General features: G+C 36.7%; 1 long non-coding RNA gene across 1 annotated transcript; it reads right to left on the minus strand.

Annotated features, from left to right (window-relative positions):
- Positions 1 to 1,573: 1,573 nt before the first annotated feature.
- On the minus strand, positions 1,574 to 15,015 carry LOC126815920 (uncharacterized). Its single transcript, XR_007678122.2, has 3 exons — positions 14,687 to 15,015; positions 2,818 to 3,104; positions 1,574 to 1,712 (listed from the first exon to the last, which is right to left on the minus strand). It is a non-coding gene; the product is annotated as an uncharacterized LOC126815920 (long non-coding RNA).
- Between the last annotated feature and the right edge of the window lie 3,137 nt (positions 15,016 to 18,152).

The following is an 18,152-nucleotide window of genomic DNA, read 5'->3' on the forward strand; positions in this document are numbered from 1 at the left end:
ATTATACATACAAAACCACCTAGTAATAAAATATTTGGGAAAACAAAGTGATGCGTTTTCCATGGCGCTCAGTATATATGAGTTTCTGTCTGTGATGTTGAGACTGTGTTCAATATCGGCCTATTTACACCACTTAAACACGAGAGTGTCATTTGTGTTACCTAAACACTAACGTATTCCTGAAATCTATTTTTGGATTTTTGGCAACACGTTTGTATGAAAAAATTAAAATCTATGTTTACATGAAAAAAATTTTATCATAATTAAACTAAGTTACTGTCGTTCAAACAATATCTCATAAGACTAATCAGTTATGGTTAAAACGATCTAGGTTTTTAAATAAGCCGGTCTTTATGGCCCGAGGCTTAGTCAATAAAAAAAAAGCCATTGAATAGTAATTAGTCGAATTTTTCGGCAATACTTTTTGTTATCTCCTTTCTACTTGAGTAAATTTGCAAAATAATAAACCGTATACCAAAATGCTGTTGACTTTGATGGCGAATAGAAAGGTGGTGATATTCTATTAAAGAGGGGCTACCTTTGACGAAATTATTTTAACAGTTGTCCAAACTAGATCGGCATTATCATATACAGAAAGAATTACAATTTTATTACAGAATTACTGGTACCTTTCTTGTTATAATTTAAGGTAGTTTTTTATTGACTAAATAGTTTGCAATGGAATGTTTGTTTACGTTATACACTTATATGTTATGAGAGTTGAATTCAGGATCTATAAAGTTGTGGAATTTAGAAGTTATTTTGCCGATTGACTTATTTTGGACGGTAATTGAAAATGACTCCCCATTTTGTCGATCAGTTATATATTTTCTCGAGTTTATTGTATTTTGTGTTGATTTAGTATCGTCGATTATTATAAACAAGGACGGGTCATCCGTAAATATTTTCAGAAATATTATTAACGCAAATTATAAAGAGTAGAGGTTCAAGAAATGAACTCTGCAAAACCGCCCTTATGCATATTGTCTATGGTTAAATCAAAGATGGCTTCATAGATATCTTTAAGTGATATGCTCACCAATATTTTTTTTCCCGTTGTATTTTCTTTATGGCGTTCGTTCAGCAATGTTTGGAATGTGATTGGTAGACGCCAGACCATTCAAGTGAGCAAAGCATGTATTTCAATGTTAATAGAATGACCAACGGAATGAACGAAACAAAAATAACACAGTTTTAAAATTAAATTGGGTGACCACTTGTTTATTTACGTTACCCATAAAACACTGTTAAATAATCGGTGCTTTCTAATTTCCTTAGACGCAAAAATATTAGAATGCGCTTTGTTGTATTTGCATCCGCTAATTTGACCTGGTTCCATTTGCAAACACCCCTGAAAGCAGTTATTGGAGGATCAAAACATGCCCCATCTTGATCAAAAACTAAATATCTTGATCCATCACCAAAACTGGATACATCAGATGTATTTGATTATGTCACAATTCTACTCAATTATTCCGTGCCAACCGGCTCATCAACATCAATTCTGTCAGGGCGAACACTAACATGTATACCTGATAGTCTTAACATTATTTATTACTTACCAGCACAAAGGGACAGAATTATGGTGAGGATAGCAGCAAATTTTCTACCGCTGAGTTTAGGTAGTAAAGTATATAACACAGATATCAATATAGTTGGAATCAACGCCAATATACCAAATACAGAAAATGTCTGAGTTACATGAAACCAGCCTGATGTAAGATAAAGAGAACAAACATAGGATAACAAGAATATAATAATACAGTATAATCGATCCTAACCTAAGGAGAATAATAGTATCATGTTAAAAGTGGTAACAGTGCTTCAACGGGACTTCCAACAAACTCAAAGTTAGAATTTTATGGACAAGGAACTTGGTCTCAAGCCCTACCCATCTTGGTGTTCTTCTTTGGTGACGGTTTGGAGGTTGGGATGGAAGAGGGGCGCCAATCGAAGTAACATTAACTTGGCATGCTTGTTCTTTAGACAATTGCGGAAGGCTTCGGTTTCTGGTCCATATTACATTTAAAGGCCGGGGCGTGTTCGGGAATTTGGGCAACGGGGGTCCAAGATGGAGATAATTACGTCAAATTTGGCGTGAGGTCAGGGCCAGATTTAGATGAAAAGGGATGCCTCCCAAGCCCCACCTTCGCGACTAAAGGAAGATGAAAGTATGTTTAAACACGATTGAGCAAAGCCGGGGATAATGGCTTTACCTATGTGAAGCCTATAGGTAAATCCGGCACTGCCTGAGGTCTTGGTGAATACCTGTTATAAAATCTGAAGCTCTGAAGCAATGTTTCTACTTATTTAGTTGTTCATGTGTATAGGCTATAAAGATGAGTGAGGCCAAACCGACCGCAATGCTTCGTGCGTTTGTTATTTCCATAACCATTAAGCAAAATAAGCACGTGCTTATAGGGCATCATGTTTATATATGGGGGCACCACAGAATGTCTGCTTTGTTAGATTCCAAATTTAAAATACTTAATTTAGAAATTATTTAAGAACTTTCAATGAGTTTTTCTTTGTTTTTGTCTTTTCATATTGCTACCTGTTTTGTCGCAGTTAATAATAATGTATAAAATCCCAGAAAAACTCTAATCACCTGCTTGGCGAATTACATATCATATGGGGGTACAAATTCTTTTTATGTGGTTAGGGCCTCTGTAGGTCTTAATCCTACCCCCTCTGAACACGCGCCTCAGTTCAGGGGTTCATTCCCTCCATGATGGGAATCTTGTCCCATAAATAATAGTACGAACTATTAATTTTGAAAACGAAATGTTGGCACAAAGTGGTAATTGAGATACTAACCTGGCATTTTCGAACCATGATGAATGACTTCGTAAGCAGCACAAACCCAGGTTTTATAAAGATTCTTATAACAACTCTGCCAGATCCCTTCGTGCCAAAGAGTGTCATTTCCAGTGTAAGCCATGACCCAGTATGACGTTGCGACAGCAACGACGTGTATACCCAATGCCAGAGTTAGTAAAATGGAAACTATCTTTGCTAAGATACTGGCATTGTCACACAGCTTGATTTGAACTTCACTCTCTGATTTCTCGGTCATATGCATCTTTAAAAACTATTGGTTGACTCTGAAATTAAAAATAATAAAATAAAATTAATATTTACGAAATAATAAACCAATAGGTAAAAATCAACTACATGTACTGCACATTGACCATGCTATATCATGGCGATAATTTCTCGTTGTTTATCTATTGTTTAAACATTGAAAATGTACCATTAAAATCGTACTCTTAAAAAACTATTAGTTGTCGATTCTAAAAAGGTAAAATAAACAACACCAAGCTATGATACATTTTAAACTGATATTTTAGGCAATAATAAAAAAAAACTGAAAAAAAGCAATCGACAGCTGTACAATAACAATGATATATCGTGGTGATAGTTTCCCGTGGTCATTTTGATATACTTATATATTTATTTATTATATTTACTTTCTGTACTCCCAAATTGAATGTGGATGTATCATTTCTATTTATGTAACACGACCATCGGAAATTTATTCATATCGGATGGAAGGGCCTATAAATATTTGTAATTTATAGACTCCACCCCACTCCTGGTTCCAGCGTACCTTATATAAGTAATATGTTAAACCACTTCTCCTTTCAGTTTATTTCATAATCATTTGAACTAAGGAACGTATCTTTATGGTTAAGATGGTGTTATATATAGTTGAATGCGTTTTTTTAATGTGGATTCACAAAATTATATACCCTGTATAAACATATAGACTAAGTAAGTAGCCCGATCATAACAATTACTGGCCTACTTCAAGTTCATTTTATATCTCGTTATATAAAAATGAATCCTATAGTTTGATTTTAGTCACGACTCGGGAGACGCCCTTCGTCCATGCCTTTGTATATATCTGTATTCAACGTATTAAGAAAATGCGAATTAATAATGAAACCTTGAATTGTATAGGTACAGATATGTAAAAATCAAAAAAACAACATTTGGTTATATCCTTTTGTCGGTATTATTTTATCAACGCGTGATGATCCTATAAAATGTGCTGTGAGGGAAATGTTGCCCAGACAGCGGCACTACGGCCTACTCTTATATCGAATTCCAACTGCCAAGGTATATTTCCGCCAATGTGTACACAGGAACCCGGGTCTTGGTCCCATCCGAACGATTATACGTTTCTCCTGCAAGGCCCTCGGTCCTGAAGCACTGACAACTAGGAACCACTCCGGAAATTCCCAATGAACTGCCACGGTATTTTTTACGTGTACGCCAATATGTACACGAGACCTCGGGTTTTGGTCCCATCCGAAAGATTATACGTTGTCCCTTGAAAGGCCCTCGGTCCTGAAGCACTGGCAGGGGGAACCACTTCGGAAATTCTCAATGAACTTTTGCGGCCATCTGAGAGAGAAGAGAAGGAGAGAAGAATTAACGCCCACTCGACACAAACTAGGTAATTGGTAAATGTCTTGGTAGATGGTTCCGGTAAAACTACCCTTTTACCCCCCCCCCACTTTCCAGAAATACTAGATCTGATAAATGAGGACATTGCTAAGGATGCTCCAAGCCCAAAACTAATAATATTATTGATTGTGATGGGTCTATGTCACCAGATACTTAATAACGCTGTCAACTGATGCGACACCTTCGCCAAATGTCTTTACATCAAAATCACCTATTCAGCAGAACTTTAGATGTAGCGAGCCCAGTGTAGAGGTAGATCAAACTGGCACACCATTAGATCTACAAATGCACACCAATGGTCGTAGGCTAATTATAAATTCCTCAAAAATTTATACTACAAGCCTCATACCAAGATTGATAAACCTCGCTGTAAGTCTAAGACGGTAATCACTTTAACCTCCATTCCAATAAACCAGAATGCAGATTTAGCCGGGCTACAATCCGAAATAAATCTACTATTAATGGGGTAAATGAGAAGTTCAAACAGATTAGTTTATGTCTCAAGGCCACAGAGGTGGAGAATTTAAAGCTTCAAATTCAGGTCCAAACGCTTGAAGAAAAAAATGTGATCTTAAACACAAGCAATCTATTGAGTGATAATGCTACTTTAAGAGTCTCCAATATGGACCTATCAAATGAACTCAATCTTCTAAGAATGTCCCAAAAAGCAGGGCTTACTAATGATATAATTGATTCCAGTTATAGGCCTACAAATCAGGGGCGGATTGGGGCCGCGAACCGGCCCGGGCTCCCGTGTCGGAGCGGCCCCTTTTACTCCGACACTGGCCACATACAAAATGATCATCATCGCTCCATGGCCGGTCCAATACACACCCCCCACACCCGCCATATAATGTTTAGCAGAAAAAGTTTTTTTTAGACGAATTGGATAAAATTATATTTTTCATTTTTTGTCCGACCGGCCCTTTGGGCGATCGCCCGATGGCCTAATCCGCCCCTGCTACAAATATAACACAAAGTAGCAGCAGGAGAGGCTTCATTGAACGTCATAAACGCAATAAAATATTGGATAGTCAGGCGAATGTGGTGATTGGTTCATCTATCCTAAAGCCTAAACGATTAGATCGAAGCCGGAAAACAGCCACTATTAGTGGTAGAAAAATCTTCGATGTCTATAAAGTCTTGGAGCGATGCCCAGCGTCAAGTGAAACTAAAAAGTCATTATTTTTAATAGGCTCAAACAAGTCAAACACAAACCTGCCTGAATGTACAAATGATTAACACTGATTTCTACACTAAAAAGTAAATTCCCGAATGCTGAAATGGCTTTCACTGAACTACATGTACTTCCAAGTGACGATGATCTTAAAGACCACATAATAGAACTCATTAAAGTACTAGAAGAAGTATGTGACTCAAGCACATGTGAACTTATTTATTATCGTTATGTAAACATTTTTTTCCGGATTCTATGCATGATTGATGTTGTTAAAAGGGCAAAATGTAAGAAAGGCCCCAGGCCTATTTTTCTACCCTTTCGAAATAAAGTGATTATTATTACTATCATTATTATCATTATTAAAACAACATTTCAATTCCATCAGATGTAGACGCAAGGTAGCAGGCATATTTGGCACAAGTAATCGTTGGAGCAAGCATGGCCAGAACACAGGATTTCCAAATTGTACAAATAAATATTTCTTATTGTGTACTTTGCTTCTTAAATTTTGATTGTGGTCATTTCACAGGACTAAATTCCTTCCTCGACAAACACGTCTTCGTGTACTGTTTCAATAACGTTATCTTTTAAAATAGTCACAACTTTGTAAACAACTTCATAATAGACAAAAAACGGTGTCCTTGACCAAATAACGTGCTATGCAATTTGCCGCTATATTTTGTGCCCACATGTTACGATTAAAATAGTTAATAAGTATTGTAATATTTTAAGTATTGCCTCGTCGTTTGGATGGGGCATAAAATCGAGGTCCATCCGTATACTCGTAAAGACACTAACTATCGTTAGATAAAAAATGAGGGTGTTACAGACGACGTAAATAATGCTCGAGTGAACATAATATTTAATTTGCGTGAAATAATCTTTAACGCAAATCTTTTTATAGTCTTAAAATTAATGCATAAACCTAAAAGCCAAACACTAATATGAAGTGATTTATCGTTTTATAATCTAGACCAGATCGTTAAAACAACCCCTTAAATTTTCTTCCTGTTAACCCTTGGGGTCATCACGTCAGGAAACATCGAGTTCAAAATTCAGTTTCTACTCAAAGATATGAAACCTCGTTCATTATATAACATTCCTGCATTTTCTTTTCTAAAAAATATACAATTACACAGTAATCCAGAAAAACGATAATTAGTAATAATTACAAATAATATTCTTTTAAAAATACATAATTACACAGTATAATTCTTCTTTATTTATAACATGCAGATCAGAGTATACATGTGCTACTTTGTTCACGGAGGATTGTTTTTGGTTGTACCTTTAAAAGTAAATTTCAAATTTCTATTTAAATAATTTCCAACAAACTAATCCAATTCTGTCTTTGATACGGTTCTCAAAAAGTCCAGGTATTGATCTTTATTTGGTAATTTATTTTTAATTTTACATTCATTGATGTAATATTTTGTAAGGAGGATGAGGTGATTTACAAATAACCATTCATGTTTGTCAGTAAACATTTCTATATTATGTACTCCCAGATGTATTGATGCTTGACAGATTTTGGTATTAATATTATTTTTGATAGAATTTCAGACAAGTTGTTTAATTTTTGTTTGTGTTATAGGACATAGGTGGAATGAGTTACAGAGGTTACATAGAAAACTCTCAGTAAATTTGAGTTTAAATAGCTTTGTGTTAGTATATATTATTCTATGTACGTACTTATAATGAAAGTTGCTCGGATTTTTGTGTAACAGCATAACAGTGATTTTTGTTTGGGAGGGGGGGGGGGGGGTTATTAGCTGATATTATAGTTGGGTGTCTTTAACATATCAACTACTGCAGTCCACAAAAATCAACAGTAACTAAGAATTATAAAACTGATGGAATTAACAGCCATGTACTTAAAAGAAAAAAAACTAATATAATAATAGATTAACGAATAAATAGTCTAGTGTTATAATTTAAAATCACTCAAGTGTGCTTAATGCATTTTATCTGACCAAACTAATAATACATAATTTACTTTTACTCATTTTCAATCAGTATTTAAACTATTAATGGAAAACTTAATTGTACCCATTCCCAATCAGTATTTAAACTAATAATAAATAACTTAGTTTCACCCTTTATCAATCAGTATTTAAACTATTAATAGATAACTTAGTTTCACCCATTTATCAATTAGTATTTAAACTATTAATAGATAACCTAGTTTTACCCTTCTCTATGTATTTAAACAAATAACAATAACTTGTGCGGTTTTCGTCTGTTGATACTGCCCTTGAAACACAATATTATAATTATGGGTAATTATATGTAGGGGTATGTAGATAATCCAATAATATTATTCTAATACTATTGAAAATTGAGCTAATCATATTATGTTATCTTTAGGGACATGACATTGTATAGTATTAACGTCTGACTCATTTGCATGAATAGCATGTCTATTTGTGTACCATTCAGTACTGTTATATATAAGCTGCATGCATTTTATAATTATTATATTTTTATTAGAAAACTATTAACCTAACTCCCGTGACTATGACACTGTGCCATCGATCGTTGCGGGTACTCAAATTGAAGGTCTATAATAACAAAGCAACAAATTAGTGTAGTAGTACATGTATACAAAGCAGCGAAAGAAACGTCAGGTTGGCATGTTATTCTGAATAGACGCATTGCATAAAACTTGCCAAATGTTTTAATTGTATATTTGTGACCACATCTCCAACTTTACCTGAACAATAAGGCTCCTTCCCAAACACAGAATTGAACCCAGGAAATGTTCTCAAAAACGCAACCTGACTTCTGAGATGGTAATGTGTACTCCATGATTTTCATGTAACTCATGCTGCATATGCTGTTCACCGGGACCAGCCCTATAAAATGCACCCCCATACCTGGTTGAATCTTTCCCACTATAACGCCAGCAGCACGCCACGACTCACGACAGCTCAGAGGAACCAGGCGCTTGGAAGATTCGACGCTGGCCACACTGCCCAAGCCGTTGCCAATCACTTCCAGGTCAATGTTCGGACCATCTACAGGCTTCAGCAACACTTTCGGGCCACCAACACCATGAGTGATCGCCCCCGAACTGGTAGACCAAGGGTTATCACAAGGCGACAAGACCGCCATGTTGTGCGACAGAATGTGCAGAATCCCTACACACAGGCATCTGAGACAGCACGTTAGACAGTGGGAACACACGGAAGACCCATCAGTACCGATACAGTGCGCCGACGTCTCACCAGAGAGAACGTCAGTTGCCGTAGACCTTACCGTGGACCGTTCTTCCCCCCTCGCCATCGACGTGAACGTCTACAGTTTGCCCAAAAACACCAGAACTGGCGACACAGGCAATGGAGAACTGTTTTATTCACAGATGCGAGTCGGTATTGCATGCGTATCAACTGCAGATGGTAGGACCCAAATATTGCGTCGACGTGGCCAGCGTTATTCTGACCAATGTGTCATGGAACGAGACACATTGGGAGGTCCAAGCATAATGGTTTGGGGTGGAATCGGCCTGAACCAGAGAGTGGGTCCTGTAGTGTTCCAAAATCGTGTTCCATGAGAGAAGGCGCATCACAGCAGTGCGCTACATCGACAAAGCCCTCAGACCTCACTTCATACCACATTTCGCACGTCATCGCACGTTTTCCAGCATAACAACGCCCATGCCCACACCGCCAGAGTAACGGTGCAAACGTTATGCACTGGCCAGTCCTTCGCCCGGACTTAAACCCGATTGAACATCTTTGGGTTGAAATTCAGAGGAGACTTAATAACGTCCGATGGATTGCGCCTGGCTTTTCTGAGAGTGTGGTTCCAGGTGCCAATGGCGTTCATCAATCGTTTGATCCACTCCATGTACAGACGCTGCGCTGCTGTTATTGACACTTGCGGTGGACACACCAGATTCTGATGTATAGACTGTGTACAGACCCTAAACCTTCTCGTAATGTCTTGGAATTGTGATGAATTAATCACTAATGTGTCAACATACTGTTCACAAAACATTGCTTTGATCCATCTAGTAAGTCGATTTCTAGAATGATTTGATTAAAGTGCCTCTCTGATTTTGAAATCGTACTCACGTTTTTTTTATGCTGTTTAGTATAGTAGTACGTAGTCGTGTTCCATGGGATCACAAGGTCTGTCATTGAGTCAAGTGGCTTAATTTCGATTCCCCGCCTGAACGTGACAAGGGTAGGGTCGCCTGTTCAACCTCCTGGATTTTCTCAGCCCCCCCACCCCAGCTAAAGACCCCTACGCACACGCGAATTATTTAAATAAAATCCGAACCTAGTTTGTGTCAAGTGGACGTTAACCCCCCCCCCCTTTCCTCTCTCTCTTTCACACACACACACATAAGTAGTAGAGTGCCCTGCCAGGGTTTTCACCCCACCCCATCCCCACCCACCCGCTGCTATTAAAAGAAATTTGACGCATAACATGTTAGATCTGTAAAGTGAACGTTAACAAACCCGTACTTAATCGCAGTTGTCACTTTTACTTTCTTTTTAAAAAAAATAGACGCATTAACACTGACCTTCTATAAAGGAAGCCCTAAATAACTTTATTGGATAATTTACTACTAAATAAGTATTAACGTCCGCGTCTACAACGGTGATATCACAGACAAAAGAATAAATCAGACAGGCTTAACCATGGTATATAAAGCTGGGATGTTTATTGAAAAGCACGAAAATCACAGTAAATAGGATTTATACATCTAACTCAATATTATCCATAATATTCCAAATTAAAAACACGACTTATTTTATTTGCATTTTTCATATGTTTTATTCTTTAAACAATATAAAATTATATTTTGAAGATGCACACCCAGATCTTGTTATCTTATCGTGAAAATATAGGATCAATATCCCATATTTAAGACACATTGAGTATTTTAAAATCAGAATACGACGTCGAGTACTCTATGGTTAAACCCCATCTCTCTCTCACTCTCACTCTCTCATTTACTATGAACAAGAAAAACATATCCCATCAGAAAATTCGGAAGTCATTAAGACAATACAAATTTATAAACGTGTAGAATGGACTGTCGTTCAATCTGGGCTATTCACGTATTTCACCGAATATAATTTAGAAATTACATTATTGTTTTTAAAATCTAAATATGAATTTTATGAACATGTGACGGACAATAAAATCTTAATTGCTTACGTGAATGTATTTGTTTCACATCAAAATTCTTTTGAAGGTTAAAAGCGTCGCCTATTTCATATTCTTCAAGCAGTTAAAAAAAGGTTTCAAAGATGCACACCCCGTAAATGGTATGTAACCTGATAGGCATAAATCCACCAATTTTCTTATTTTATATCCTCATTTGACGTTTACGATAGTTTCTGTTGGTTCATGACTTCGTCTAGGGAAGTGACACCACATGAAATGGGGTTTAACGTCATTCTACTCTGCTAACACAGTCGTCTTAATGTATTTTTGAATCTATTTTATTAACAGATAATAAATAAAACATATACAAATATTAACGGCTAGAGCTCGGTTTCATCTGTACGAAAATGGAGATAATTATTTATTCAACACGTGGGGCAGGCTTACCAAAAAGATAACTGAAGCATAACGAACATAATACAGGGATTTCTGCATCTATGTACTGTGATCGGGTTACCTATGTATCTCGTTAAACATATATCAGGTAGCAGGTAGCAGGTAGCAATAAAAATGAAATGTGTAATGCCTGTTTCTAATGAAAAAAAGTAGATTGTTTAAACGGAAATACTTGTATATTTAGTGATATATTAAAGGAAAACAACATCGGGTGTAATGGAATCTCCATGTATATATATATTAATTGGGTTTAACTTTCCCAAAGTCTTGTGGCTACGGGGGGTATATAGGTCGTCCTGTCATGTAGATTAGTTTAAATAGAGAGTTAAAGAGAGTTTAAGACCGTGTATAACTGAAAGTGAATTTATTCAATCCCTTCTGGTCCAAATGTATTCAAATAAATCAATTCTAACTTATGTTACTGTCATTTTTGGTTTCAAATTTATTCTATTGATTTCACACCGCCATTTTTATTTCTCTTGTGCAAGGCAGTCCATTATTCTTTACATTAAAACAGCTGTAAATGATCTGGCTTATGTATTTATAAAAAATAACTGTTCTATTAAAATGTATTGTATATTAATTATTTGAAAGAATATCAATTCCCCCCTGCTATGCACTCAGTGGTTTTAGTCAGTCCTACTAATTCACATTACGACTAGAATTTTTACAACCAGTCAATTTAATATTCAGATAATATTGATTTAAGCTAAAGTTTTAAATCAAACATCCGTAGGGGTCGAGACTATCGTATATATTATAGTCTTTACATTTTTATTGATATAAACTGGTATATTTTATCAAAACTTTTTTTTAAGATATGACAAATTTATTCGTAATGCTCCATTTAAGTTTTACCTTGTAACAAAGGGTCTGAATGTTAGTTAAAATGCCTCTAAAGTTTTACTTATTGTGTCTAATCTGTGATGAATATATTAAATGAAATGAAATGAAATGAAATGGGGTTTAACATCCTACTGTTCTGCTCCTATACTGGGCTAATGAAGACGGGCATACGCCATACTGTGTGCCATGAGGGAAATTTTGCCCGGGCAGCCGCACTATCGCCTACTCTTATATCGAATTCCAACTACCAAGGGATCTTTTACGTGCATTCCAATGTATACACGGGACCTCGGTTTTTCGTCTCATCCGAAGGACTAGACAGCTGTCCTTGTCAGGCCCTCCGTTCTGCACCACTGACAAGGGGAAACCACGTCGGAAAAATATATTAAAGCTTGTGACCTGAACATAATATTCCGCAGTCACCTTGACAAACAGCACAGACATGCGTCACATGTTTTTGACAAGAACATTTTTAAACCCTTTGAGTATGATATTTAATAGTTAAATACGACATATTCAGTTCTAAAAAATAGAGAAATTTAACTACAAGACATAACTTAAGATGTATATGGATAATAATATTTCTAGTGGACTTATGATACAATGTTTTAAAACATTGTGCAATAAGTCAACTAGAAATATTATTAAAACATATATATATATATATATATATATATATATATATATATATATATATATATATGTACCTGCTGTTGTCCGATATCCTATATCCAAGTGGGGGGGGGGGGGGGCGAGTGGTCTGTCATTGAGTTGCGGTTACGATTCCGAGCTTCTACGCGATAAGGTGTAGGGTCGCCCGACCAAGCCCGTATTAGGTATTCTCTGGTGGGGGTGCCAAACAAGCTCAATGGATGATTTTATCAATCAAGATAATCCTCTTTATGGGTACTTACCCGCTAATATCATTTTCAGTAAATTATAAATTTAAATTTAGACCCTTCCCTCCCCCCAACTTTCAGAAATTCTACCAACGCCACTGTTTTCTTTCGTTGAATTTACCATCAATAATAATATATATTATTCATAGTGTAATATATCATGTTGTGTCTTCATAAAAGTTTGATAAATTGTACGAGGACAGCAATCAATCAAATATATATTTTTGAAATAAACACAAAAGTTGAATTTTTCATTACCTTGTAAACTGGTCTAATAGCACCCGGCTTCAAATGGTGTATAAATTATTAGTTACACATTTATTCACGTGCTAACCATTCGGCCATCCACCCCCCCCCCCCCCCCACCCCCTCAAAATTTTAGTAGATACTTCAATTTTGATTGGCTAAGCACTAAAATCAATCTAATACTATCCAATCAAATTACTAAAATTTGGATTTTATCTTAGTTAAAATTTCGTGAAACAGGCCCCGGATTAAACAATGCCCTGCATATATATTCGTTAAACGTTAATATGGACGCAACTCACGAAGACTGCCGATTGAGGGAATGGAGATAGGAAACTCTATTTATTATCATGACAATGTTATACTTGACAATCGATCGAGAGTATTTCTTGACAAAACTTCAAACAATCATAACTTTGCCCAGATCAAAGTATTTTGACTGATAATTTATATAAATTCCATTTTTGAATATCGATTTTCAAACGACCAGCTCTGTATCTAAATCTTACATAATGCATCTTCAACTTTGTTTTCCAGACGCATACAACACAACACACCTGTTGCAAATTACATGATATCATTCGCAATATTCTTACTCAACAGTAAAGTGATTTGTCGGGTGTAGCACATACCATTGCATATTGTTTATCAGTCTATGACAGCACACAATCTCAAATTTATACCCGGGTTCCATCGTCTATTGATTCTTTTGTAAATATTAGATATCAAGACATTTGATATCAGGTTTGGACATGGATCCATTCACTTGATCTGATACTTGCGTTTGATGCTTGTAGTGTATGTATATTGTGTCCTGTCCGTATGTTTGTCTTGTGTAATTGTTTGTGTGTGTTGTGTGGTCTCTCTGTACTTACTATTTCAAACTTAGTTCCTTCAAAATATTGTTTAGTAAATATAGGAAGGGCGGACACACCCGTTACATAATAATGTTTGACGTGATACCACACCCTACATAGAGAATAATATACGTAACATTATGATAATAAAGGGTGGAGTTGGCTGGGCGGAGTGGGGGGGGGACTGGCATAATAATATAACGTGAGCAGCATTGCACATAATACATGGAGATAAATTTAACCGTAAGCATCCAATACAGCCAACTGGAGCAAGTCCATGAGAATGTTATGTGTTTTCAAAATTGCGTTGCTATTTGTGCGGAGTGGTGCATTTAAGGAAAGGTTCTAATCATTCCAATAGCATGAACAGAAAGAAGCCACCGTTCAAACTGATAGCTCCCATGAAAGGTCCCTTGACAATTAGAAGTTTATATGTATGGACAAAATCTTTTTTTCTCCGTGGCTTGAAAACGTAATAGTAAAAGAAAATATAAATCAAAACTTTAAAGTATTGACTTGATGGTCAAAATGTTTTCCTTTGTATTGTAATCAATGAAGTATTGACTTGATGCGTTGACCTAAAGCCGGGAAAGACAAAAAGAACTTACCCGTTGAATGTATATCCAAGGTACAAATTCGGGTAAATGACATCCGCTCAAATGTCTGTATAGTGTATTAATGTGCCCGTCGCCTATTTATATCATACTAGTATAATATGCTTGCTTGATTTCTCACCAGTCTGGTCTATACAATAGTAGGGGAAGGTAAATACTAAACCTCAGTCGTCAGTGACTTGGTGCACGCTTCATTAGACAGCAACCCTCTAGACTTTAGACTACACACAGGTTAAATTTCCATATCTATATATAAAGGTAAACATAGCATGGAGTTACGTATGTCAGCGATATCATGCTAGGTGGAAGCGGACATTAAACCCCACGAACGACGCTAAAAGATTATTTCTTTCGTCACGGTCACGCAGAGAAACCACGCATAAGACGAACTCATGTGAACGACTTCTACCACCCACTAGCCAAACATTGTTATCCAGATTTTGTTTTGGTGGTCGCATCCCTCAAGCGGAAATTGGTCTAGTGCTTTCTAGTGCTTTTAGTGCACGTGGTGACGGGTGGCGGATTAGCCAGACGGTCCCCAAAGTCCAAACTCCAAACCACCCTATAGACGACTATCCTGTCCAATCATATTGGTTATTTTCTTCCGGTGTCTGTCCGCAAACCCAGCCATTTGTGCGACAGTTTTCGGGCTTTAAATTGACTAATAGATAAATAAAACACTTAAAATCAGTGTAATAAACACTGTCTGACGCCACTCTTTTTGGGAGCCATTTTTTCGTGCCCCATTTATTTGCTTTTTCTGTGAATGCAACTGATTGAGCATTGGATTGAATTTATTTTGCCAAACCATATAATTAAGACTATATTTGAGCACCTCCAGACGAACTGAATTACCACCCCAAACATATCCGCCGACGGCGCGCTTTGCGAATTTTGGCGATCGACTTTGCCAGTCGCGGCCCGGGGGGAATCTAATCGGGAATTTTATTGACCATTTCATTTCTGCCACTCTCTCCCGAAATATCTGTCTCCGTCGTTTTTCTAGAAATTTGTGCCAAAATCAGACCCGTTTTGTTTGGTCCGGGGTGAGTTACTAATCATCTGTTGTCAGGGACGGGTTAGACAAGGAAAAACATAATTTGACATACACAAAAACACATACTTATGGAAAAAACAGCTACTTATTTATTTGGGCAACGTTTCGAAGAGTATTCTCTCAACGTTATCCCACTGTATTAGCTTGATAACGTTGAGAGAATACTCTTCGAAACGTCGCCCAAATAAATAAGTAGCTGTTTTTTCCATAAGTATGTGTTTTTGTGTATTGCTCTATCCAGTTACTAAATGCCTCTAAAAGATTATAATTTGACATATATAAATTCATCTTCGTATCTACTGGGGGGGCCAACGAAACCAGCTGGTCCGAGGGCACAGATCAACACAGTCCGCCCCTGACATGGTTAATCCGGGGCTAAATGCGGAATTATTATTATAAAGTGTTGCACACTTTTTTATTTAAATCGGAACCAAAATCAGAGGAAATTGGATACCAGCCAGACAATAAGTCGACCAACAACAGCTTTAACTGGTTTCCCGTCCCACTGAGGAACAAGGGGGATTGTTTAATGGTGCATAGCCACACACACCCCTATACCCTGGTTAGAAATCTCTCCGGATTCGAGTGGTATATGAACTATTGTAGCCCCTGCCCCCTTTTTTTGTCATGTTCATCATGTATTAAATGTTTTATTTGTATGCTGCCTCTAATGGGGTTAGATACAATAAAATCTTATCTATTGTGCTAACAAGACATGTCAAAGACGGACGGATGGACGGACGGACTTATTGTCAGGAATATACGACCATATTGGGGTGTATTAATACATGTTTGTATCTTTGTGTACTTATCCACCTTTCCTGGTGAAAATGGATGACATACTTTGGCTCACGGCGATGATTTAATACAAATATACTTTATGATTGGGCCATTTAATACAATGGATGATTTAGAGCGTCACACGGTGTTCATAAAACGGCTGGTATGTAATTGACTTTTTATAAGCATAGCCTCGGGTATCTTGCCTCTATCGTCATCCATTATACTATTTTATTGTTTTGCTTGCAGTAGAATTGAAAAGAGTATTTTATGAGGCAGCTATAAAACAACATGACGATTTATTGAATCATTGAAAATAAAATCTAGTCGAAGTTATGTTGTATATTTTTCGCAATATTACGTTTTCATATTTTTACTGAATATAAACATCGTTGATACAAAATAAAACAAATTGCTTGAATAATACACAAACAAGACTATAGAAGTATTATTTATAATGAAATTTAGAAGCTCAGAACAAATTCGGGTTACGTAACCTCTTGAGTCTTAACATTGATAGATATTGTTTGAATAATAGACAAACAAGGGCTAGGTGTATATTTATAATGTAATTGAGAAGGTTAGAATATGATTGTGTGTGTTTGATTATATCTTGACATCGATGGAAGCAGTATATACTGCAATACTTACTCAAACCAGGGAGCCACGTTTCGAGGTGTTGGCTATTTAGTCTTGAGGTACCGTGTTTGATCTCTGTGTTGACCTAGAAAGTTCATAGGAATTTTCCGTTGTACCCCCCCCCCCCCACACACACACTCACACACACACACCCAGGACGACGGGTGTGCGCGCGCGCGCGTGTGTGTGCGGGGGGAGGGGGAGGTGCTGGCAAGGGACAAAGTATATATAGTCATTCGGGTGGGAAAAATAACTGAGATTCCGTGCACACATTTGCGTACATGCATATGCTGGTCTTCATTATCCCAGTCGTTGCAGAAAGATAGGACGTTAAACCCCATTTCATTCCATTACTCAAACGACATAGGACGTATAATAATAAAGAGAGACAAATAATATACAACACGTATTATAGCTATTTAACGTTATCGTAAACGAATCAAAATATTCTCAACAATATAACATAGATTTAATCTGGTATGAACTTCAACTGGTCATAATTTAGGGTTGATCGCTTTGAATTAGTTTAACACCAGCAGATGTTATACTTGTGGTCAAACTAATCCGCAGTAAATATTCGCTTGGCGCGCGCTAATGATTATGTCAGTTTTTAAACCGTAAGGATTTATTACCGAAACCTAGTAGAACATTTAAATACAATCTTCTTCGATTAAAAATATGATATAGCCCAAGGATTAAACTTTGATGTCAATGGAGGGAATATTATCGGACAGAGTTCGCATTCGAATTGGGCATCTGGGATATCCAATATGAAATTCAATTCGATATTGTCACAGGATGGTCGAGGCGTGGCCGTACTGGGGAATAAACAAGACTATAAACACAATACTAAGAATTTGGTTTATAACTAAACAAGATGGATCACAATATCAAAAGTCTTCCATAGTACGCTCACTGTTAAATCATGTAATTAATGTCGTCACATACGGTCCCCATCGGCAATCATCGGCTACTATTCATAGA

Source organism: Patella vulgata, chromosome 1, assembly GCF_932274485.2.
Source record: "Patella vulgata chromosome 1, xgPatVulg1.2, whole genome shotgun sequence".
NCBI lineage: Eukaryota > Metazoa > Mollusca > Gastropoda > Patellidae > Patella > Patella vulgata.